Source organism: Schistocerca piceifrons, chromosome X (genome assembly GCF_021461385.2).
Source record: "Schistocerca piceifrons isolate TAMUIC-IGC-003096 chromosome X, iqSchPice1.1, whole genome shotgun sequence".
In the NCBI taxonomy this organism is placed as follows: domain Eukaryota; kingdom Metazoa; phylum Arthropoda; class Insecta; order Orthoptera; family Acrididae; genus Schistocerca; species Schistocerca piceifrons.
The window spans coordinates 283,732,655-283,757,412 of NC_060149.1; positions in this window are offsets into that span (position 1 = coordinate 283,732,655).

Consider the following 24,758-nt stretch of genomic DNA (forward strand, 5'->3'; position numbering starts at 1 on the left):
CGCGGCTACCCCCGTCGGAGGTTCGAGTCCTCCCTCGGGCATGAGTGTGTGTTGTCCTTCGCGTAAGTTAGATTAAGTAGTGCGTAAGGCTAGGGATTGATGACCTCAGCAGTTTGGTCCCATAGGAACTTACCATAAATGTCCAAATTTTTCGAGTGTGTGATACATGCATGTGTGTATGTGGTTCTGTTTTTCTTTAAATTCCTGATTTCGAATTTTAGTTGCATCGTGAGAATCGGCATTGCTCGAAATACGGCATTCATTCGTATTTTGTACCATGATATATAATATCTAAAGAGTCTTCAAAATTATTGAAATAGATTTCGGAGAATTTATGTATTTCTTTTTGATCAAGTGGGTAGTAAAAATTAAAGTCGTATAGCATGGTTGGCTCGCAACTCGAAGAGCAAGTTCAGACACCTAATTGGACAGGTTTGTCCTATCCTTTGCGCACCCTGGCATCTTTCCCTCGTGAAATGTGGGTGTTGTATGTGAAATTATCTGGTACTCATAGAAGACTGTAATGTGTGTGTGTGTGTGTGTGTGTGTGTGTGTGTGTGTGTGTGTGTGTGTGTGTGTGTGTAGTGTAGCGTCATGGCATGCTAGTGTTGGATGACGATGAAAGAAGGTAGAGGGTGAAACCCGGTGCCAGCGCATAACCTACATCTTTCGAATAACACCAAGGGGGCCAACGCGATTAACGTCCCCATCCGACGGACGGGTCACCATCAACATTGTCACTTTCCCTCACTTCATAGGACACTGCGGAGAGGTTTGGAATATAGTCCAGGACATAGGCGCAAAGTCTAGTAATCAGGGGCTCTATGCAAATATCCTTCCTCTACTCTTGCCGGAAACGCGAAGGGAAAGTTGTCAACAGCGCACGGTGTACTCAGCCGGCTACCCATCCAAGTACTAGTCACCTTTGACGTTACTCAACTTCGGTGATCTGACGGGAATCGGTGTATTCAACGAGTCAGGACCGTTGGTAAGACGTTAGTGCTCAATAGACAATCACTGAATTAATCTCAGTCACGCATCATCCAACTGGCAATAATTTTTTTATGGTAGTCGCAGTGACAAGGGTGCTGTAAAATGTTTAGAAATAATTTAGGACTGTCTGCGTATCTGCGTAGGTTGCGGGTCTTAGGTTAATTCTTTAATTGCTAGCTACGTATTTAATCGTGCACAGTCGTCATGCTTCCAATGATAATCGCGTATACAGCGACAGAAGCTAAGGGCGCGAGCAGTGCTAACGTCGGATCTAAAGTAACCAGACACCCCCAAAAACACACGTTTTTCATATTAGGTGCATTGTGCTGGCCGGTCGGAGTGGCCGAGCGGTTCTAGGCGCTACAGTCTGGAACCGTGTGACCGCTACGTCGCAGATTCGAATGCTGCCTCGGGCATGGATGTGTGTGATGTCCTTAAGTTAATTAGGTTTAAGTAATTCTAAGTTCTAGGGGTCTGATGATCTCAGAAGTTAAGTCCCATAGTGCTCAGAGCCATTTGAACCATTTTTGTGATGCCATCTGCTGCCAGGTACTCCATATCCGCGACCTCAGTAGTCATTAGACATCGTGAGAGAGCAGAATGGGGCGCTCCGCGGAGCTCAAGGACTTAGAATGTGGTCAGGCGATTGGGTGTCACATGTGTCATACGTCTGTAAGCGAGATTCCCACACTCCTAAACATCCCTAGGTTCATTATTTCCCATGTGATAGTGAAGTGAAAACGTGGAGGGACACGTACAGCACAAATGCGTACAGGCCAACCTCATCTGTTGACTGACAGAGCCGGCTGCCGGTGACCGAGCGGTTCTAGGCGCTTCAGTCTGGAACCGCTCGATCGCTACGGTCGCAGGTTCGAATCCTGCCTCGGGCATGGATGTGTGTGATGTCTTTAGGTTAGTTAGGTTTAAGTAGTTCTAAGTTCTAGGGGACTGAAGACCTGAGATGTTAAGTCCCATCGTACTCATAGCCATTTTTTGTTTTTGACTGACAGAGACCGCCGATAGTTAAAGAGGATCGTGTAATCACACAGGAATTCCAAACTCCATCCTGTTCCACTGCAATTACTATGAAAGTTAGGTGGGAGGTGAGAACACTTGGATTTCGTAGTCGAGCGGCTGCTCATAAGCCACATATGACGCCGGTAAATGCCAAGCGACGTCTCGCTTGGTGTAAGGGACGTAAACACTGTACGATTGAACAGTGGAAAAACGTTGTGTGGAGTGAAGAATCACAGTTCACAAGGTGGCGATCCGAAAGCAGGGTGTGATTATGGCGAATGCCGTAAGGGGCTTGTACCCCTTGTTGTTTTCCGTGACACTATCACAGCACAGCCCTTCATTGATATTTTAAGCGCGTTCTTGCTTCTCACTGTTGGAGAGGAATTCGGGGATGGCGATTGCATCTTTCAACACGATCGTGCACCTGTTCATAATGCACGGCCTGTGGTGGAGTGGTTACACGACAATAACATCCCTGTAATGGACCGGCCTGTACAGAGTCCTGACCTGAATGCTATAGAACACCTTTGGGATGTTTTAGAACGCCGACTTCGTGCCAGGCCTCACCGACCGACATCGATACTTCTTCTCAGTGCAGCACTACGTGAAGAATGGGCTGCCATTCCCCAAACAACCTTCCAGCACTTGATTGAACGTATGCCTCCGAGATTGGAAGCTGTCATCAAGGCTAAGGGATTGGATTACAGCGTTACCGATGGAGGGCGCCACGAACTTGTAAGTTATTTTCAGCCAAGTATCCGGATACTTTTGATCACATAGTTTATACGTTCCGAGATTTTCTTAGTAAATGCACACTATAAAACGTTCGCTATGTGTCGAAAATTTTTACTGAATGTGGACAATTCGTCACAAGCCCATCTCTCTTCCACTATTTCCATGAAAAACGAACAAAGGCAATAGGTAATGGTCGTCTTAATAGGAAAGGTAGGCCAACTCTCGGGCCAGACTACAAAGAGAAGAGGCGGAATTTATTCCAAAAGAAACTATAATGTTTTGGTGTGACGGAATAGACCTACTTATGCTGACGACTTGCCATACAGCTTCCTTGAAATCAGCTGAGAAACTGAACTGGTACGCTAAGTCGAAAAATTTTAACCAAAATTTGTGTTGGATTAACACGAATCTATGGATGCAGTAGACAAATAGCACGTGCTACTTAAACTAATAAAATGTGTTTGCAAAACATTGAAATGGCGCAAAAACTCTTTTTTCACATCGCAGACATGTGCATGTTAAATTCCGACCTTATTTACAAGGTTCACACTGATAATAATGCTTCAGCCAAAGAATTTCTTGAGATTTTAGAGACTACCACCAAGAAAGGAAAGTATGTGTAGGTAATCGATCAGACGAGTAAAATCCATTACAGCTTCGAGGATGGTACTTTCCAAGCACCCTTGAATCATAAGTAAAACAACATAGACCTGTTAGGAGATTCATCGTATGCAAACAAGAACGAAAAACGTGGAGAGATGGTTGCCAACGGTCTGGGTCCACACAATAATCATTGTGGCCTCCAAAAAGGTAGCGCACGACCTGCAACCATAATTTGCAGGCAGCGGTCGTCAGATGACCTTGTCGACCACAGACGACATCTGCGGGCAGATCTCCAATGCTTTGTGTTTATCGAAAGAGGATGAATGTTGGAATGCTATTGTCGTGTACACCACATTGGCTGGAAACCTCCTACACTGACAAACATTCTTCAGGTAAAGCGACAACAATGAGCACAAGGTCTAAGTTTGAAACAACCGTTCAAGGAATGTTAGCAGACTGAACACTGAAGATAGGCCATGTAGTCATGTTCACGATAGAAGACAAAGTGTCTTCTATTGAACTGCACTAAGATGGCAGGTTAACTTTTGCCTCTATTACACACGAAGCGATTTCCTGTGATCAAATGATTTTTGAGAAATATGTTTCTAATGAAATAAAACCATAATGATCAATGCAAACGTTTCTTAGGTCAGTTAAGTAGCGTGTATCTACCCAATACCACTCTATGATACGGATATGTTAATTATTACGACGACTTAATGTAAGTCGAATTGGTTGCTGGTGCGCTCTCGAAAAGAATATAGACATCACACTAGCTAGGCCAATCACACTTAGTATGTAAGTTATTGAAGGGAGCCATTGTGAAACAATAGTACTATATAATAATAATAATAATAATAACAGTATTTATAATAGTAATGTCAACAATAATGATACTTTTGAAACTGTATGATTAGTTCTAAAGCATTTGCGACCTTAAAGGCACCAAAAGTATAACACATTCGCACTAAGAGCAACAGCCATTCGTGATGAAGGAAAAGCTATATACAAAAAATGGTTCAAATGTCTCTAAGCACTATGGCACTTAACATCTGAAGTCATCAGTCCCCTAGACTTAGAACTACTTAAACCTAACTAACCTAAGGACATCACAGACAGCCATTCCCGAGGCCGGATTCGAAACTGAGGCCGTAGCAGCAGCGCGGTTCTGGACTGATGCGCCCAGAACCGCTCGGCCACAGCGGCCCGCAAGCTATTTTCCTTTGCTTTTGTATACTAAAGGCAAAGAGGCTTGAAATATGGAACGATTTTATAGCGTATGTGTCATTAATCACAACAGCAATGACAAACTTACAACATTCGTCTGGAGTCATGGAGGAGGAGGAAGAGATTACTGTTTAACGTCCCGTCGACAACGAGGTCATTAGAGACGGAGCACAAGCTCGGATTACGCAAGGATGGGGAAGGAAATCGGCCGTGCCCTTTCTAAGGAACCATCCCGGCATTTGCCTGAAGCGATTTAGGGAAATCACGGAAAACCTAAATCAGGATGGCCGGACGCGGGATTGAACCGTCGTCCTCCCGAATGCGAGTCCAGTGTGCTAATCACTGCGCCACCTCGCTCGGTCTGTCTGGAGACATGCAATGGAAACGAATCAGTTAATAGTTCCGTCCTTCCTGAGGAAATCATGGTTCTCTGTAGTAATAGACACTGATATTCAAGAATTAAATCATTCGACAACTTTTATTTTTAATTTTTTTCATCATTTTTGATATATTTGAGACACCTGTAAGAAGAGTTAAAATTACGTGTTATTCACTGGTGGCAGAGCAAGAGGCAATTACATTGGATGTCACAGTATGATAGTCTCATATGCGACGTAGAACGCAGATGTAGCTGTAGCTTCCGTACTTCTTGGCGTCTATGTTGGAGGCCGTCGATACCCGGACATATCTGATGATTGTTCTCTTGCATTTTTCTCTTGCAGAAGTCTCTAAGAACTATACGGTGAATGCAAACAAGAGACGAAACTTTTCAAGCGGTTTTGTTTAGTAGCTGGGCATAAAAGTGAATATTATCGTCACATTTTATGTCTTTTATTCGACGTCAGACGAGTTCTTAATAAATGCAGACAGAATCAATACTTTATCGAGGAAAAACATAACCATAAAGCATCAATCTTCTTCTACTTCTTTTGCCTTTATCCCGCATCGGCGCACGCTCGGCATGGCCATTAACGGACTTGGCACGGTTAATTTATGAGATGGCGCGATGCCCTTCCTTTCGTCACCTCGTTACCCTCTGGACGGAATATGTGTACCTCAACGAGCTGTGTGTACTGTTATTTATGTGAAAATGAGCGAAAGCGTTATAAATGTTCGCGAATCGTGTTACTGAGTCGGGACTTGGGTACATTCCGGTATTCACCTAGCGTGATGTGGGAAACCGCCTAAACGCTACTTCCAGGCTGGCCCTCATCGTGAATCTGCCGGGAGGATCCGATCCGGGGCCGGTGTATCTCCCTGACCCGGAAGCGCCGATTTAACACGCACGGCTATCTGGTGGGCAAATATTTTAACCCGTAAGATACAGATATCTTGGACATTACGACTAACCCACTACACTATTCTCGAAATGGTAAAAGAGCTTCAACATTCAACTTGGGAGATTAGTGCGATGTTTTTTTCAACAATTTTAGACACCTGAAAGCTCAACAGTTTGTTCTTAGTACCTGCGCCATGGGAAAATATTTTCTGCTGTTTTCAGTTTTGGACAAGACCTAAGAGAAACTTATTATCGGGGAGAGATCTTTTACATATTTGCATAGGACTACGAAATCTTGAAGAGCGCCAATTGTTAAACATTCATATTACGACAGACTTTCAAAGTTGGTGCTGTGTGTGTGTGTGTGTGTGTGTGTGTGTGTGTGGGTGTGTTTGTGTGTGTGTGTATATGCAGATGTGTGTGGAAAGTCTGGATGGACGTGCATTGTCATCTAAATAATATAACAGGGTTGTCACGTGAGCATATCAGGACTGTTCTCCTCTTGGACGAAGACAGAGATTATTCTGAGGTCGGCAGAGAAGGAAACTCTTAAATACAGAATACTTTCACAGATATTCATCAAGATTCTTACACAAGTGAGACAGGGCACAGGCGCAGATGACTAAGTGTGGCACGAGACGTACAACGGCGTCTACATCAGTGCTCCGGGGTCAGCTCTTGCGAGACTGACCGTTGCGATAGCGACGGTACGTGTGGGCCTCCCAAAGTCGGCGCTGTTATCGCATATTCGGCCCAGTTCTGAGGAAAAGCTGTGCGCCGCTGACTCAACACCGCCCTTTATTTCAGCGCCACTTACATCAGCTCCAGTGAATCTACTTGCATTGCATTGTTAGTAAGTACCGGATAATGCAAACTAGTGCTAAGCAAGTGTAACAGGTTTTATGCGGGAATAGCCTTCTTTCTTAGTAAAGCTGCTAAAGTTTCTTCTTATCAGACCTGTTACTTGCCACGCAACAGATGTCTTACTCAGGTAAACAAGCATCTACAGCAACATGACGAGACGTGACACTGAATTACTGCTTGAAGTTAAAACACGACTTCCTGCAACCAACTGTTATGGTTAGTGCGATTTTAGAACTAATCACCTACACTATGTGATCAAAAGCATCTGGACATCTGGCTCAAAATGACTGGCACGAAGTCGGCGTTCCAAAACATTCAAAAGTTGTTCTGTAGGATTCAGGTCAGGACACTGCGCAGGCCAGCCCACTACAGGGGTGTTATTGTCGTGTAATCACTCCGCCACAGGCCGTGTATTATGAACAGGTGCTCGATCGTGTTGAAAGATACAATCGATATCCCCGAATTGCTCGTCAACAGTTGGAAGCAATAAGGTGCTTAAAACATCAATGTAGGCCTGTGCTGTGATAGTGCCACGCAAAACAACAAGGGGTGCAAGCCTCCTCCATAAAAAACACGACCATACCGTAACACCACCTCCTCCGAATTTTTCTGTGGGCACTACACATGCTGGCAGATGACGTTCACCCTGCCATCGGATCGCCACATTGTGTACCCTGAATCGTAACTCCACACAACGTTTTCCCACTGTTTAATCGTCCAGTGTTTACGCTCCTTACACCAAGCGAGGCGTCGTTTGGCATTTACCGGCGTGATGTGTGGCTTATGAGCAGCCGCTCGACCATGAAATCCAAGTGTTCTGACGTCCCGTCTAACTGTCATAGTACTTGCAGTGGATCCTGATGCAGTCTGGAATTCCTGTGTGATGGTCTGGATAGATGTCTGCCTATTACACATTACGACCCTCTTTAATTGCCGGCGGTCTCTGCCAGTCAACAGATGAGGTCTGCCTGTACGCTTTCGTGCTGTACGTGTCCCTTAATTTTTTCACTTCACTATAACATCGGACACAGTGGACCTAGGGATGTTTAGGAGTGTGGAAATCTCGCGTACAGACGTATGACACAAGCGACACCCAATCACCTGGCCACGTTCGAAGTCTGTGAGTTCCGCGGAGGGCTCCATTCTGCTCTCTCACGATGTCTAATGACTATTGCGGTCACTGATATGAAGTACTTGGCAGTAGGTGGCAGCACAATGCACATAATATGAACAATGTATGTTTTTGGGAGTGTCCGGATACATAGTGTATAGATAAATGCAGGATTACGGTTCCGTGAAAAAAGTAAACAGCGTGTCTCTTCGAAGAGTCATCAGGTGCATTTTCCTTAGTGTTTCGGTAGTTTTTCTTTTTTTTTTTTAAATTTAGGTTTTACCTTGCGTAGCTGAAGTCGGCCCAGACAAATACTGTTCATCACTTCATGCGACGCTTAGTGCTAACGGAAACCGTCGCTTTGCTATCAGTTACAAACAAAATGATTCTAAAAAGGAATATTGCGCACCAAAATTAGTCTGTTGTGATATTCAGTGCATTGATATATATTAACAGGGAATTAAAATACTAAAGCAGGGGGGACTGATGACCTTCGCTGTTTAGTCCCCCTTAAACATCCCAACAACCACCACCACTACTAAAGCAGACATTGAATAGTCCTGGTACGTGGCGGTAGTAGTCGGTGCCTGCCAGGGCTGCAAAGGAAATAGAGTAAGTCCTGTTAATACATATCTTTAGACTGAATATCACACTAGACAAATTTAGGACGGCTCTATCGAGGGCTCGTCTCATTCCGCTTTTAAAAAATATTTTGTTTATAGAGGAAAACAACCCGACACTTCCCGTTGACACTGGGCGTTGCAAGAAAGATGTGGTGAAAAGTATTATCTTGGTTGACACCAGCTGCACATTGTAAGATCTAAATTGCAAATATCTGAGGAACATCTGAAAATACTTCTGACGTCTCTTTGGAGGGGCATCCGATATATGTTTATTTACTATGTGTGAATGAATCTTGCTGCTCATTACTGAACGGGGTAGTTATATGGGCATCCAACGGAATTGATAAAGTACAGAATCTTCCACGGCCAATGAAAATTTGTATAAAACCCTTTTGGGTACTAAGCAGCGTCTTTATGAAACACGAAAACGACTTAAATGTCGACGTTTCGACCGTCTGTTCAGTGGTCTGGAAATGAGTGCACGATCTAGCCATCGGGAACTGTTCACTAACACTTCCCCCTCCCTCCAATTAATTTTCCAGCAAGTCGAGCACCAACTCATTAACGTGTGTTAGAGCCTAGGTGTACGGAATCACATACGTACTCCATAAATACGTCAAAAATGTCTAACATTAAGTTCGACCAGTTATTCAGGGTGAATCACCGCAAATATTGCGAAAATGGAAAGTGTTATTGATGTACGGTGTCAACAGAAGGGATTGGTAGTTAGGGGTTCGTATTGTTAGCCAATCAATAGATTGTAAGAATACTTAGAAAGTATCGATTGAAAACATACACTTTTTTTAATGGAACAATACCTATTCCTCAAGAAACTAAAAGTACGGTAAATTAGTGTGTCAGTAGCGTTTTTTGCAAGATTCTAATGCGAGTCATTTACGGTTTATCGTACTTTGAAAAGTTCCCACACTGACACTTGTACAATTTCTGTGGCAGCACACACTAAGGAACAACAGAAATATATACCAGTTATGTGGGTTCTGACTAGTAACGAGACAGTTGACCATCACAGGTTGTGTTCAAAATGACCACAAGCAGGAGCAACACACACTTTCAGTTTGGTATGGAACGACTGCTGCACAAGTGCTAGCATTTCAGTGAAGACGTCCGAGCAGGCCACAGTAATACGTCGTTGCGGCCGCCCGGTTAGCCGTGCTGTCCAACGCACAGCTTTCCGGGCGGGAAGGAGCGCCTGGTCCCCGGCACGAATCAGCCCGACGGACATGTGTCGAGGTCTGGTGAGCCGGCCAGTCTGTGGTTGGTTTTTAGGCGGTTTTCCATCTGCCACGGCCTCAGCTACACTATGTCGGCGATTGCTGCGCAAACAAGTTCTCCACGTACGCGTAGACCACCATTACTCTACCACGCAAACATAGGGGTTACACTCGTCTGGTGTGAGACGTTCCCTGGGGGGGGGGGGGGGGGGGGGGGTCCACTGGGGGCCGAACCGTACAATAACCCTGGAAGAGTGTAAAGCCATTTTGACTATTGGGCCTTTCCATCGTTTCCAGGCTCTCAGTTAACATACAACACAACACATGCAATAAGTCGTTGCATATCATCCGGTGTAGTTGGTATGTCTTTGTAGACAGTTTCTTTCAGTTTTACCCACAGAAGAAAATCTACAGGCACCAAAACCGGGGAACGTGCCGGCCAAGGTATAGGCTCTCTGCGTCCAATCCGATGATTTGCAAACAAATCGTGGAGACATGCTTTAGTACTTCGTGCACTATGAGCTGTACAGCCGTCATGTTGACACCACAGGTTTCTACTAGTTTGCAGAGGAACGTCTTCTAGCATCCGTGGAAGACGATCTGTCTCTGTTAGGAGGCTGCAATACGGTTAGGTTTCCTGTTTATCAAAAACGATGCCCAAGTACAGAAGACAATACGATTCTCATAACCGTTTCCATGTATTTATTGATGGAGAGAGATGTGATGGCCGGCCGGAATGGCCGAGCGGTTCTAGGCGCTATAATCCGAAACCGCGCGACCGCTACGGTCGCAGGTTCGAATCCTGCCTCGGGCATGAATGTGTATGATGTCCTTAGGTTAGTTAGGTTTAAGTATTTCTAAGTTCTAGGGGACTGATGACCTCGGAAGTTAAGTCCCACAGTGCTCAGAGCCGTTTGAACCATTTGAACCAAGAGAAGTGATGAATGGAACTTATGTAGATGGAGAACGCATAGGACACTTGCATGACCCACGTCATTTCCTTTGCGACTGCGCGGGAACTAACGTGCGGATCAACTGCAAGAACAGCAACAACGTTACGTTCCCCCATTCTGACGTCATAGTTTCCTTATGCTACGTTGTCTAGTTGTTACGCTACCACTTTCACGTAACTGGTTGAGGAGGCTGATAAATAATTGCCGAGATGGTTGACGTCTATTGGGATATCTTGCCGCTTACACAGGACAAGTACGAACTGCATTCTTCCTACGCTATCCATACACCACGATCATGCCGACTTTTCCTGCATTGGTAAATCCCATCGTCCCCTCACGACCTAGTGCTTGGTCTGTCTCACACTAACCGACTAGCAACTCGCAATGTACTCAAGGAATAAACATGCACACTCTAAGCAAACATAACAACACCTTATCTAACAACTGTGCAGGTTGAATGGCACAAACAAGTGTCGGTGCGGAAACTTTCCTAAATACTATATCTCGTAAATGACTTCCACTACAATCCTGCAACAAACATCACTGACATTCTATTTTATCCTACTTTTAATGCCAACAGACATTGTTTCGTTCCAAAAAATCGTATATTTGAAAAACAGTACACTTTCTAAGTATTGTTACTGTTTATTAGTTAACGCCAAGGAGATCATGACTACCAATCCATTCTGTGGAAAGCGCACATCAATAGCACTTTACATTTCCGCCTAGTTTTCGGTGCAAGTTTTACATGATTCACACTGTATAACAATATGAGACTTCTTGTGGGAAGGTTTATAGAGTTGGCGCCACACCTCGCATGACAGGAACCACAATCTTTCAGTGGTTCGTCCTCCTTCTCCTCTTCAATTTCCCACTTCTGAATTAATTTTCTTGGGCCAATAAATCAAGAGTTTGTTATAAATCGAATAAATAAACAAATTAAACATTGTTAGTAGAAGCTTTTGCCAAATACCCGTCTTACAATAAATTTAATTCCTAAATTCGGAGAATAGGTTTTGCGATATTCTTGTTTGTTGAAATGTACGAAATACTACCAGGTAGTTACGCAATAATACAGTGACTCTTTCCTCGAATTTTTAATGATCACACCGTTCAGTCTTTCTCCCATATGAACTTCAGTTTTCTTTATCGATCGAGGAGGTGAAATGGTGAAACACTGGACACGTGTTCGAAGGAAGATTAGGGTTTTAACGTCCCATCACCATCAGAGTCATTGGAGACGGAGCACATGCCCGAGATGATTCAAGGATGCAGCGGGAAACTGACCGTGCCCTTTCAAAGGAATCATTCCGTCGTTTGCCTCGAGATGGTCGGATGCAGATCTGACCAATCACCCTCCTGAATGCAAGTCTAATTAGCTAACCGCTGCGCCGTCTCTCTCATTCTGGAGGGCGGCGCTTCAAATCCCCTTCTACCCATCCAGACTTAGGTTTTCCGAGAGTTCCCTAAATTCCTTTAAGGCAACGTACAGGATGGCTACTTTCAGTAACTCACGGCTAATTTCTCTTCGCATCCTTCTCAACCCGAGCCTCTTCTCCTTCTCTAACGACCTAGTCATCGATGGGACGTTGAACCCCATTCTTCCTCATTTATTTAATATTTCTTTAATTTCATTCTGTTCTCTATTACTAATCTTTGGTCAAACGGTCAAATGTGTGTGAATTTCTAAGGGACCAAACTTCTGAGGTCATCGGTCCCTAGACTTACACACTACTTAAACTAGCTTATGCTAAGAACAAGACACACACCCATGCCCGAGGGAGGACTCGAACCTCCGACGGGAGGGGCCGCGCAATCCGTGACATTGCGCCTCTAACAGCGCGACCACTCCGCGCGGCTACTAATCTTTACATTTTCAGTTGAGTTAGGGCAGTAACTATACGTTAATTGGAATCAAAATATGTGCATGTAATTGTTCAGCAAATGAGCGCATCCGATCCGTTTCTGAGTCTCGTTGCTCCTGCCGCCAGCAAGTGGCTAAAACCCGGTGCAATTAGTTACATAACTAGCCTTTTTCAGCCTTTCGGTAAGATGAGTCTGTAACTATGGTTCAAATGTCTCTGAGCACTATGGGACTAAACATCTGTGGTCATCAGTCCCCTAGAACTTAGAACTACTTAAACCTAACTAACCTAAAGACATCACACACATCCATGCCCGTGGCAGGATTCGAACCTGCGACCGTAGCAGTCGCGCGGTTCCGGACTGAGCGCCTAGAACCGCTAGATCTGTAACTATACTGCCATTGCATGATGGTATAACACTCTGTATTATCAAATTTCTAAATATGCTCACTTTGGTCGAATCCATCGCGTCACTAAAGGAAAGCTACTAATGACTTGCGACTGCTCTACAGTTTTTATATCTACAGCGACGGAATGCTAAACTGTTAACTTCTTTCCTAAACAGTTATGTTCTTCTTTAAAATGGTTCAAATGGCTCTAAGCACTATGGGACTTAACATCTGAAGTCATCAGTCCCCTAGACTTAGAACTAGTTAAACCTACCTAACCTAAGGACATCACACACATCCATGCCCGATGCACAATTCGAACCTGCGACCGCAGCAGCAGCGCGGTTCCGCACTGAAGTGCCTAGAACCGCTCGCCCACAGCGGCCGGCGTTCTTCTATCACACTAATTCACATGAACTAAATTTATATCTTGTTACACTATACTTCTGGATTTTTCCTTCACTTTTTGGCACAAAAAATTCATATTTCAGTTGTAAAATGTACAAACTGCGTTTTTGTTCTGCCAATATTTGTTTACTTCGAACTGTTCCTCGGCCTATTGGGCCATCGTCAGGAAAGAACTGACAAGCTTCCGCAAGACACACAAAAGTGCAGGAAATCAGACATTAGAAACAGAGACACTAGCAATACACACAGAATTTTTGCTATGACATTTGTTGAGAAATGTCAAATTGAGCGTTCATCACTCGTGTTATGCACCAAAGATGTTAAATTACATTTCCTCTTTGTTGGCTATTTGTAGCGCTTATGTGTTGACTTTTTATCTCTGATTTTTCTTCAGCACATATTCAGAAAAGGCGGAGACTGACTTGTGACATCTCCAGCTACGTTCATGCTCGGTCAGTATAGGTGTCTGGTTGACCATAAAACGGTTTGTTACAGCCAATGCAAGTGGTTCTGTAAACACCACTATTATTAACACATCTGTTTAATTCTAGCTGTTGGATAACATACGAGCTGTGGTGCCTCTTGCATTAAATATGTTTTATGATTACAAGTAATGACAGTATTTGGTTTGTTACGCTCATTGCAAACTTGATTCACTATGTAATGAATATTTCACGAAAACGACCAGACCTGGAAGCGACGCTCGTTGTACGATACGTAGAGTTTGGTAATTCATAGTTTGAGGACAGCCTTTTAGTTAGGATATCAACTATTTCTGAAAAATAAACACACGCTGTTTTCTAGAAGTTCAATTACTTCTCATAATTTACACTTTTATAATGTTACCGTTTAATACTTCTTACAGTTCTATACAATCTTAACATTTTAACGTTAAGTTTATTCTAAATAGTTTCCACGTCTTCTAATTCTATCGTGAAATGATGAAATGATCGTATGGCATTGTTGGCCGGGAGGCCCCATGCGGGGAAGTTCGGCCGTCGTATTGCAAGTCCTTTTTAGTTGACACCACTTCGGCGACTTGCGAGTCAATGAGGATGAAGAACACAGAACACCCAGTCATCATGGGGCAGAGAAAATCTGTGACCCCTCCGGGAATCGAACCCGGGACCCCATGCGCGGGAAGCGAGAACGCTACCGCAAGAACACTAGCTGCGGACAATTTTATCGTAAGCCTTTGTCATTTACACTAGTTACTTGACACTGATGAGCCAAAACATTATTACAACCTACTTACTACGTTGGTTGTCCGTCTTTGAAACCTATTGCATCACTGATTCTGTGTATCAGGGATCCGACATTTTTTTGCTAGGTTTGTGGTGGTACGTGGCATTAGATATCTAAGTATAGGTCATGTAATTTGCGTAAATAACTGGCCGCTGATTTCGTTACGTGGTGATGGCACCCGATAGCGACCCAGATGAGTTCCATAGGATTTACATCAGATGAATTTGGACACCTGACATCAATGTGAGTTCCTCAAACCGCTGTAGCATGTTTCTAGCTCTGAAACAAGCACAATTATATTGCTGAAAGACGACATCGTCGTGGAAGAAACCATCAAGCATGAAGGGATGCACATGGTTCGCAGCTGTCAGCGTGTCTTGGATTACTAGTACAGGCCCCGTGAAAGCGCAGGAGAATGTCTCTCATAGCATAATACTACTCTGATCAGCCTGCGTGAGTGGCGCGCTGCACTTTTCGAGCAGCCGTTCACCTCGATGACGGCGTTTGTGGAGACGACTATCGATCTACTGGAGCAAAAGGTGACTCCCCTGAAGAGCCGAGATGTTTCAGTTGATCGACGGTCGAATCCCGACGGTCTCGTGCCCACTGAAATCGTAATTGACGATGTCATTGGGTCAACATGTGAACACGTAGGCGTAGTCTGCTGTGGAGGTACATGTTCAACAATGTACGATGAAAGGTGTGCCCCGAAACACTCGTGCGTGCACCAGCACTATGCTCTTTCGACAGAGACGCCATAGATCACCATCTCTCCTACTTGACAGAGCAGACACTCCTCCGAACCCCACGTCCTGTGAAGAGTTGCGGACGTTCAACCACTTAGCGCCCAGTGGTAGTTTCACTGTCCCTTATCTCTTTCCATAGAGTACACCGCACGTCCACTTCGGCCGGCCATACCGGCACACCATCGACATTTGCAATGTTGTGAAGATATTTTCAGTGCAACGCCGATACAAAAATAAATAGGAATAAGATATCAATCGAAATAAAATTACTGTGTAACTACCTACCGGAAATCACATGACTTTTATACTAAAATACAATCAACATATCCCTGTAAAATCTCTGAATTCCTGTCTCGCTCCATCCACAAACTTTGGCACTCAAGCTGTTAGCGGTAAAGATAAAGCAAAACAGTTACGTGTAGAGGTGTTTGCTAATACGTGGCAAAATGTTGTTTACTTCATTTGTGTAAAGTTGCAGATTATTACCTACTTACAACAAAGTTGTCTTTAGTTTTGGAATGACCATCATGCATGAATAATCTGTCACTCACTTACCTGCAAGACGTAGCTACACGGAGAATCATGACGTCGTTATGTAGTGCTTCCACAGCAGTGGTTAAAAGCTTAAGAATGAATTACAGGTATTCGTTATTCCATAACAACAGTTTTAAATAAGCGGACAATAACAAAACGGAAAACAAGATTTGTGTAGAAAGATACTGTTTGTAAGCTTTCTTATATTTCATCTAATAGTCTCAGGTGATTATTGGAGCCTGTTTCATTCTAATCTATGAGACGCTAGTAACGTTCTCTTGGTAATAAGATGCTCTCTAAACATTATGTTTCACTCTGTTTTCCTCTTGCTTTCATTTACTGCTATGTTCCTAAGAATGAATGATGAGCCTGAGTGCCGTGTTACGTGAGTTGCTCTGTTACGCAGTGTACCCTAGTTTATAACTGAAAAACTGTCTGCCAGCCGCACCTACTGACGTGATACTGCACAATGGGCGTTTTTATTTTACTTTTTTACTTATTCTGTCAAATACACAGTCATTCAGCGAGCTCATAAAGTGTTACGCAACCAGTTTAAATTCAGAGGGAAGTTGTTCATTTGTGTGCAGCTGATCCTAGCTCGTCAGGTCCACACACGAACCCGCAGCAGTGGCACATTTAAAGCCTATACCCAGTCCCGAGACGGGACTCGAACCCGTGTCCTCAGCATTACGACTGGACGAGGAAGCGCGGCGAGCGGTCGCCAGTTTACCAACACTTAGGGCCCGCCACTCCGCTCAGAGGACAGCCTGCCGACCTTGGCCACAAACTTCGCCTAAATGGCCGTGTAGCTCTGCGAGGCGACTAACTCCACTGTTACTGCTTGTCCGTTACGCCGAGATGGAGGGCGACAGCTAATTTTCACGGCTATCCGAAACGAATTGCTTCGCACTCATTACTTGTGTTCAAATTGTGACTCCGAGTCTGTTATTTGTAATGTTTTCTTCCTCAAAGTATTACCCTACGTATTCCATGAACAGTTGCCGAAGCAGAGAAATGGTTTCTGTTATTCTTAAATGAGTTGTTATATATATATATATATATATATATATATATATATATATATATATATATATATATATATATATAAGGGAAACTGGGAGAGAGTATTTTCTACTCTTAATTTATTTTTCAAACTAGCGAGCCCTGGAACTAGCCACTTTTCATTTATTTACTTATTTATTTTATACATTCAGTTCTTATTGAGGACAGCAGCGACTAAGAAACCAGTGAAGAAAACAGAGCCTGTGAAAATCGGTGGCATCTAACCTAACGAGTATTGGATACAGGAAGTACTAATGTGATCAAACAACCGAATGTTGCACACCTATCTTATGTAAGGGTTCAGTCGTCTGGAGTTTTCACTATTTTTGCCATATTGAACTACATCACTGCAGTAAAGATTTCACAGGACTAATGAATGGACGAATTTTTGTCTAACTGGAAGTGGAAACATTTTTCTAAGATTTTTGACTGCATGTAGACGCGACAGAGATTTCCTGTAAGTTGCAACAGTTTGGTCTCTCCAGTTTAGATGCTCATCCGAGATTATCGTAAAGTGGTACTTTTTATTGTCATTTAGATGCCACTGAGAAGTACTGGAGGAGGTAGTACACGAAAATCCCCGATGACGAACTTTTGTTAAGATATCAGGATGGACTGTGACGTCTCAGGATTTAGTTTAAGATCCAGGTTTTAGGCCAATAGTGATACTGAACAAAGATCGCAATTCATATCTGACACAGCATCAGCAGTGGCCTTCTGGCTGGCACTTACGTACAACTGGACATCATCAGCATACAACTGTTTGCTACAATAGTCAAGCAAAGATGAGTTATCATCTTTCAATGTACAATTTTGCACTGTATTTGTAAGAGACTATTCGTCGACGATAAGATGAACTAGTTCCCACCAGACACTCTTGTGCAATATGCGAAATAAGAGGTACACTGCGCAACACAAAGGATTACGTTTTTCGAAATCCCATAATTGTCTCCCTTTACAACGCGAAAGTTTGGAATTTGACTCAGATGTGCCTTCATGCTTCATCTATAATGGGGTAAAAGCATGGCGTCCTGCTGCGTCATCGTCGGGCTCGGCGACGCTTTAAATAGTGTCGACACATATGATGTAAAGGCAAGAGCTCAGAATTTCATGTGAGCTGTAAAGTGGGTTAATGATGTCACACTGGCACCAAATTTCACCACAATTCTTCCTAACGCCGCTGTTGACGACGTGTCAGACGTCGGAAAGGTCGTCACATTTCCTTCATTTGGCGACTCTGCGATGGAGGTCAGAACGGCGACGCCAAGCATTGAAATCAGGCGGGTTTCTTACGGACTGCTGAGGAACATTTCGAAAACAATGCCGCTCAGAATCGACATTAAAAGGGTCAAACGGTCTCTTTAGGGCATTAATGAAGCCACAAATCCCTACGGGCTTCATTTTCACACATTTCGCCCTCGAAAGTGACAGTTTGGAGTGTGATGTAGAAGAGCACGGCGTTCGTGACGAGTTTCTGCCGCTGTCGACACTTCCTGGACGACTCAACACTTTCCTAAGAACATTACAGGGCTGAAACGTGCTCTCACCCCTTTGGAGTGCAGTGTGATCGCAAAATGTGTTGCGGTATACAGAGTGGAACCACTAAGGGTCGTCCAAAACTATTCGACGGAATTTTAACGTGATCAGAAGCCGAAAATGGCGTCTATGCCTTTTCCTCTCTCCTTTTTCACTCTCTCCTGTGGCGTGTACATGAAGGTGTGACACCGAAATGCATGTGAGTGGAATGGCGAAGGGTCCGTTTAAGATTTCCAGTTCAGCAGTACCCTTGGTGTCACTTCACAAATGACACTGTACAGTGATAGTCATTCAATGATCCGCGTCCGCAGGTGGGTCAAGCAGCCCAATCCACACTAGCCGCGTATGAAATCAGCGGATTGTCGAAAGGGTCAGCGGGCAGAAATCAGTATTTGGATGTTTGTGTACAAAGAGCTTTTTAAAGTTCTCAACAAAGGTGCGCATTTGACACCGATGGTGTTGCCGACCTGGGGGGGCGGGGGGGGGGGATGGGAGGGAGGGGAGGGGGAGTGGGATGGTCTTGGAGGGACTCTGCCGTTTTATTCACTTCTGTTTAAATGTCGCACAGCCCCATACATACGCCACAGGGGGGCGCGAAAAAGATGGAATGAATAAGCATAAACATCCTTTTCTGCTTCATATCACGTCCAAATTTCGTCGAATGATTTTGAACGGTCCCTAGTGGTTCCACATTCTATATTAAAGCAAATCTTGAAGTCGTGCTACACTCCAAAGGGCTGAGATCACTTTCAATTGAGTTGCAGCTCTCTGATGTCCTTAGAAAGGAGTTGAATCGTCCGATGCGTGTCAGCAGTGACAAAATTTCTCAAAAATGTGGCCCTGTTGTATATCGCACCGCAGACTGTCGTTTTCGATAGCGAAATATGTGAAAATTAACTCCCGTATGGAAGGGGTAGTTTTATTGACGCCATTTATGCCACCTCTTGAGGCCTTTTCGTGTCCATTCTGAACTGTGGTGTGTTCTAAATGTTTTCCTTGGCCACCCATAAGAAAACCACGTGATTACAACGCTGGTAGCTGAGATTCTGACCTTCATCGCAGAGTCGCCAAACGAAAGGGCAAAGCGTAGGTAAGAGGGGGCGTAATTACCTTCTCATCATGTGACTCTCCCATAATGGCGTTGGGCAGAATTCTGTTGAAATTTGGTGTCAATGTGCTATAATTAACCCGCCTTACAGCTCACATGAAATTATGTACTCTGGCGTTTTATTTGCGTTTATCGACACATTGCAGTTTGAAGTGTCGTCTAGCCCGAGGGTGAAGTCGCAGGGCGCCATGCTCTTTTAACATTATAGAGGAAGATTGTAGGAACCTTTGAGCCAAATTTCAAACTCTTACGTCGCAATGGAAGAAATTACGTGGTTTAAAAAAAAGTGATCCGCTCATTGTGTTGTGCTGTGGATGTTGCATGATATACAGTTGTCGATCAGTCACTGGAAGGGATCACGTTCATCAAATATTTGGGAGTATACTGACGGAAGAATTTAAAGTGGAGTGACCACACAAATCAAATAGCAGGAAAAACAGATGCCAGACTAGGAGAATTCTCAAGAAGTTCAATCCACTCACGAAGGAGGCCGCATAAAAAATCCTCGTTAGATTGATACTTGAGTATTGTTCGTCAGTCGGGGAACATTATCAAGTAGGATTATCAGAGGACATAGAGAAGATCCAAAGAAGAGCAGCGTGTTCTTTCATATCCAACTCCAGTGATACACTACAAGATAGGCGATGTGATACACGGTGTAGTTTACTGTTAAAATTCCGTGAGTGTACGTTCTTAGGTCAACCAATATGTAGCTTTCTCATACGTATATTTCGCGGCAAGATCATGAAGGTAAAATTAGAGGGATTAGAGCTAACACAGAGGCTTTATCAACAAACGTTGTTCCCTCATACCTTTCACAGCTGGAACAGGAAAATGGGGACAGAGACTGTAGTACATAAAAGTACTCTTTACCGGACACCTTAAGGTGGCTTGTGGAGTAAAGATGTAGATTTATTTTTGACACTTCTTAGACTAATGCTAACGGACATCGTTTTGTGTGTCTTTTTGTCGTATTTTATGTTTTCTGAAGGACGGAAATCATTATCGTGCGAGCGCTATATTCGTACTTGCTTACGTGGATAATTGTATTCCACCATATGACTACAACCGAAAAAGAACATCAAATACCTTAATACACAGGTAATCAAAATCTGAAAGTATAAATGGAAGTGGGACTACAACTGAATATCTCTTCGATTTCACTGGAGGCGTAGAATTCGTCTGAAGGAGAGTGGGGGACACAATTCGTTGTGGTCATTTCAAAAGAACCATTGTGACATTTTCCTCAGGCGTTTCAAGGAACTCATAAAAAATCTACATCAAGGTGCTCGGGCATTATTTGACTGTGGTTCTATCGAATCCAAGTCCAGCATCTTAGCCACTCTAAGGAGTTCCTTGATAGAAAAGTACGAAGGAAGCTAATGTCGACTTTGACTGTGAAATGTAGAAATTGCAGCTTCGTAAGGGCACAATAGCGTCACCACAATAACACCAGTATGTCTAGCACTACCAGCACTACAGACTCGAAACACAATAACCCATACGCTCTCTAAAACAAAATCGCTTCCCTTCAGGCATTACATTGTTTCACCAATTTTCAGTAATGTCAGCAAGAAATAATACACTGACTGTATATTAGCTAATCATGCATATTTTCGATGCTACGTAGCGGCAGTTATACAGTTCCCGTGAACGTACATGCTGGCCGTTAAAATTACAAAATCAGTAATGAAACCTTACTTACTTTGCTTATACAATATAGTAGAAAGAATACATGATAAAAATTTTAGATGATTTTGGAGTAAACAGAGTGATAAATTTAGCACACAGGGCTGCCACCTCTGACAGCAGGGCTTCGAGGCGAACTGATTTTGGATGACAGATACGGAAATATCACTTCATGCTGCTTCAATTCTACGCCGAAGTTCATCAACTGTATCGGCTGGAAATTGGTGTGCGCCAGTCTCATGGCCAACTATGACTCGATTTGTTTCAGTGGGTGAGAGATCTAGAGAACGTGCTGGCGAGAGCAACAGTCGAACACCGTCTGTATCGAGGTAGGCTGGGACAGCACAGGAAACATGCGATCTTACGTTGTCTTGTTAGAAGATAAAGTTATTGAAATCTAGAAGACAGAGCGAAGCCTCCGGCCTTATCAAATTGTAAATGAAACGGTTGCTGTCCGTATTACCGGCTATACGAGCTATAGGTGGTCGCGTAGTGGACCCCATGGCATGGTATGCCATCTAAATCTGTCTGTCTCATACTCCACAAGCCACCTAATGGTGTGTGGCGGAGAATTCTTCTGGTACCATTAACTGTTACCCTCTAACCTGTTACACTCGTGAATAGCGCATGAGAAGAATGATTGTCGGTAATCCAATATTTTAGTTCTAATTTCTCGAATTTTCTCGTTGTGTTCATTATGCAAGATGTGTGTGACAGGAAGTAATATGCTGTCCGATTCTTCCCGAAAAAAACTGCTCTATCGAAATTTCCATAGTAAATCTCTGTGTGATGCACAACGCCTCTCTTGCAACGTCTGCCAATAGAGTTTGTTGAGCACTTCTGTAATGCTCTCTTGTCAACTAAACGATCCCGTGACGAAACGCGCCGCTCTTCGTTGGATCTTTCCTATCTCTTCTACTAGTCCTACCTGATAAGGGTCGCATACTGATGAATATCGCTCATGAATCAATCGAACAAGCGTTCTGTAAGCCACTTCCTTCGTGGATAAGTTACATTTTCGTACGATTCTTCACACGAATTTGTCTGGGATGTGCTTTCCCTACTATTTGTTTTACTTGGTCATTCCGCTTAACGTCTCTCTGGATAGTTACTTCTAGATATTTTACTGTAGATACTGCTTCCAGCAGTTTATCACAAAAGTGTAGCTGTACAGCAGTAGATTACTTATCCTATGTATGCGCAGTATGTTACATGTAATTAAGTTGAGGGTCAGCTGCCAGAGACTGCACCATTCATCAATTTTCTGTAGGTCATTCGGCGAATTCATTCTCTCTTCTGGCTTTGCTACTTTCTTATAGACAACCGCATCATCTGCGAACAATCTTAAAGAGAGTCTGACGCTTTCTACTACATCATTTTTGTACATTGTAAACACTAACGGTGGTGCCACACTTCCTTGGGGTAATCCGGAGAGCCGCACGGGGTAGCTGCGCGATTTAGGGCGCCTTGCCACGGTTCGCGCGGCTCCCCCCTTCGGAGATTCGAGTCTTCACTTGAGCGTGTGTGTGTGTGTGTGTGTGTGTGTGTGTGTGTGTGTGTGTGTGTGTGTGTGTTGCCCCTAGCGTAAGTTAGTTTAAGGTAGATTAAGTAGTGTGTAAGCCTAGGGACCAACGATCACAGTAGTTTGGTCCCATTGGAACTTACCACAAATTTCCAAATAATCCGGAAATTACTTTTACATGTGTCTATTTTGATCCGTTAAGAGCGACTTATTGAGTTCTATCTGGAAGAAAGTCTTGAATCCAATAGCAGATCTTGTCCAGTACTCGATTAGTTCATATCTTTTTCGCTAATCTCTAATGCGGGACGGTGTCAAATGCCTTCCCAAAGCAAAGGGCATCAACCTACACCGTTGTCTATAGCGCCATGGAGCTCATGGAGGAACTGTATGAGCTGAGTTTCGTAAAAATCTCTATTTTCGGAATCCAGGTTGTTTTTTATAGAGGAGATTTTTGTTCTCCAGAAACTTCATAATTCTTGAGCATAAAACGTGTCCCGTAATCTTACAACAGATAAAAGTGACCGACGCAGACCTATAATTATGTACAACTGTCCTATGACCCTTCCTGAAAACGGGAATGACGTGCGCTTTTTGCACTTGCTAGGTACCTTTCGTTGCACCAGCGACCTACGATACGCCCGGTACTGGGCATGTATAACGATAACGAATGCAGTTTCAGAACTTTAGTTGTCCTTGGCGTCCTTCATACGGATGATCCCATCGTGATGCTGTACGCAGTACAAGGAGTCGTTTGAAAAAATGACATGGTGCCACTCTTTGCCCAGTATTCTCATTGCGTGCACCACTGACGTGGTGCCTCTCTATGCTGCCGCGTAATGGGAAGCAGAAACATTAGTCACTGTGCTGACAGTTTTTGGTGCTCCATACGTCGTTACATTGCCTGTGTGGATATTTAACTTGCTTTAAAAAACCCATTTCCCCACCGAAATTACGTGAGTGGCTGTGTATAGGTCTCTTCAACCCATTGGTTCCATATAAGTGTGACTGTCGCGAGACCACGACCAGTGCGTGGAGTAATATCCCGCGAATATAAACTGCAGTCTCGATAGGTAACGATGCCGTGTATATCGAGTTCCGAGACGTACTGGTTGACGTTTTTTCAGTTTATACGGAGCATAACGTACTCTTTTCAAAAACAAAGAACATTTAAATGCGATTTCTGAATGATAAAACATCTCTGTGATTTTACCTTATACAGGGTGAATCACCTAAAACAGACACCGCAATTACTGCGGAAATTGAAAGTCCAGTGGGACGAGTGCGATACTCCAGAACAGATTGGTAGTAGTCAGGGGCTCGTATTGTTAGTCAATAAACAAATTGCAGTGATACTTAGGGAGGGTATTTTTTGTGCAAAAATACACTTCTATTAAGTGTAATAGTACCTGTTGCCATTAACAGACTAAAAGTAGGGTAAATTATAAATCCAATGGTGTTTGCTTCAGGATTCTATTGCTAGTCGTTAACCAGATACCGTAGTTTGAAAAGTTCCCCACAGACAGTTGATTGTGCCATTCAGCTTGCGTAGTTGCTAGGTACTATTTCGTTACGTTCGCCTACAGTGTGCCTGTGTGCTCACTGAGTGCACTGCAACTTGCTAGTCAGTTAGTATGTGACAGTCCAAGCAGTAGATCGAGAGTGGACGATGGGATTTGCCAATGCAGAAAGAACCGACACGCTCACGGGGTACAGAGAGTGTAAGAAGAATGCAGTTCGCTCTTGGACTGTGTGCTCGTATGTAGCAAGATATCCCAAAGGACGTCATCCTTCTCGGCAGTTATTTATCAACCTCTTCAACAAGTTACGTGAAAGTGGTAGTGTAACACCTAGACAACGTAGCAGAAGGAAACAAGTGACCACAGAAGATGGGGAAATTAATGTTCTTGCTGCTTTTGCAGTTTATCGGCATGTTATCTTCCACGCAATCACACGAGGAAGTGGCGTGAGTAAGGCTAGTGCCCTACGCATTCTCTATCGACGTGGATTCCATCCCTAT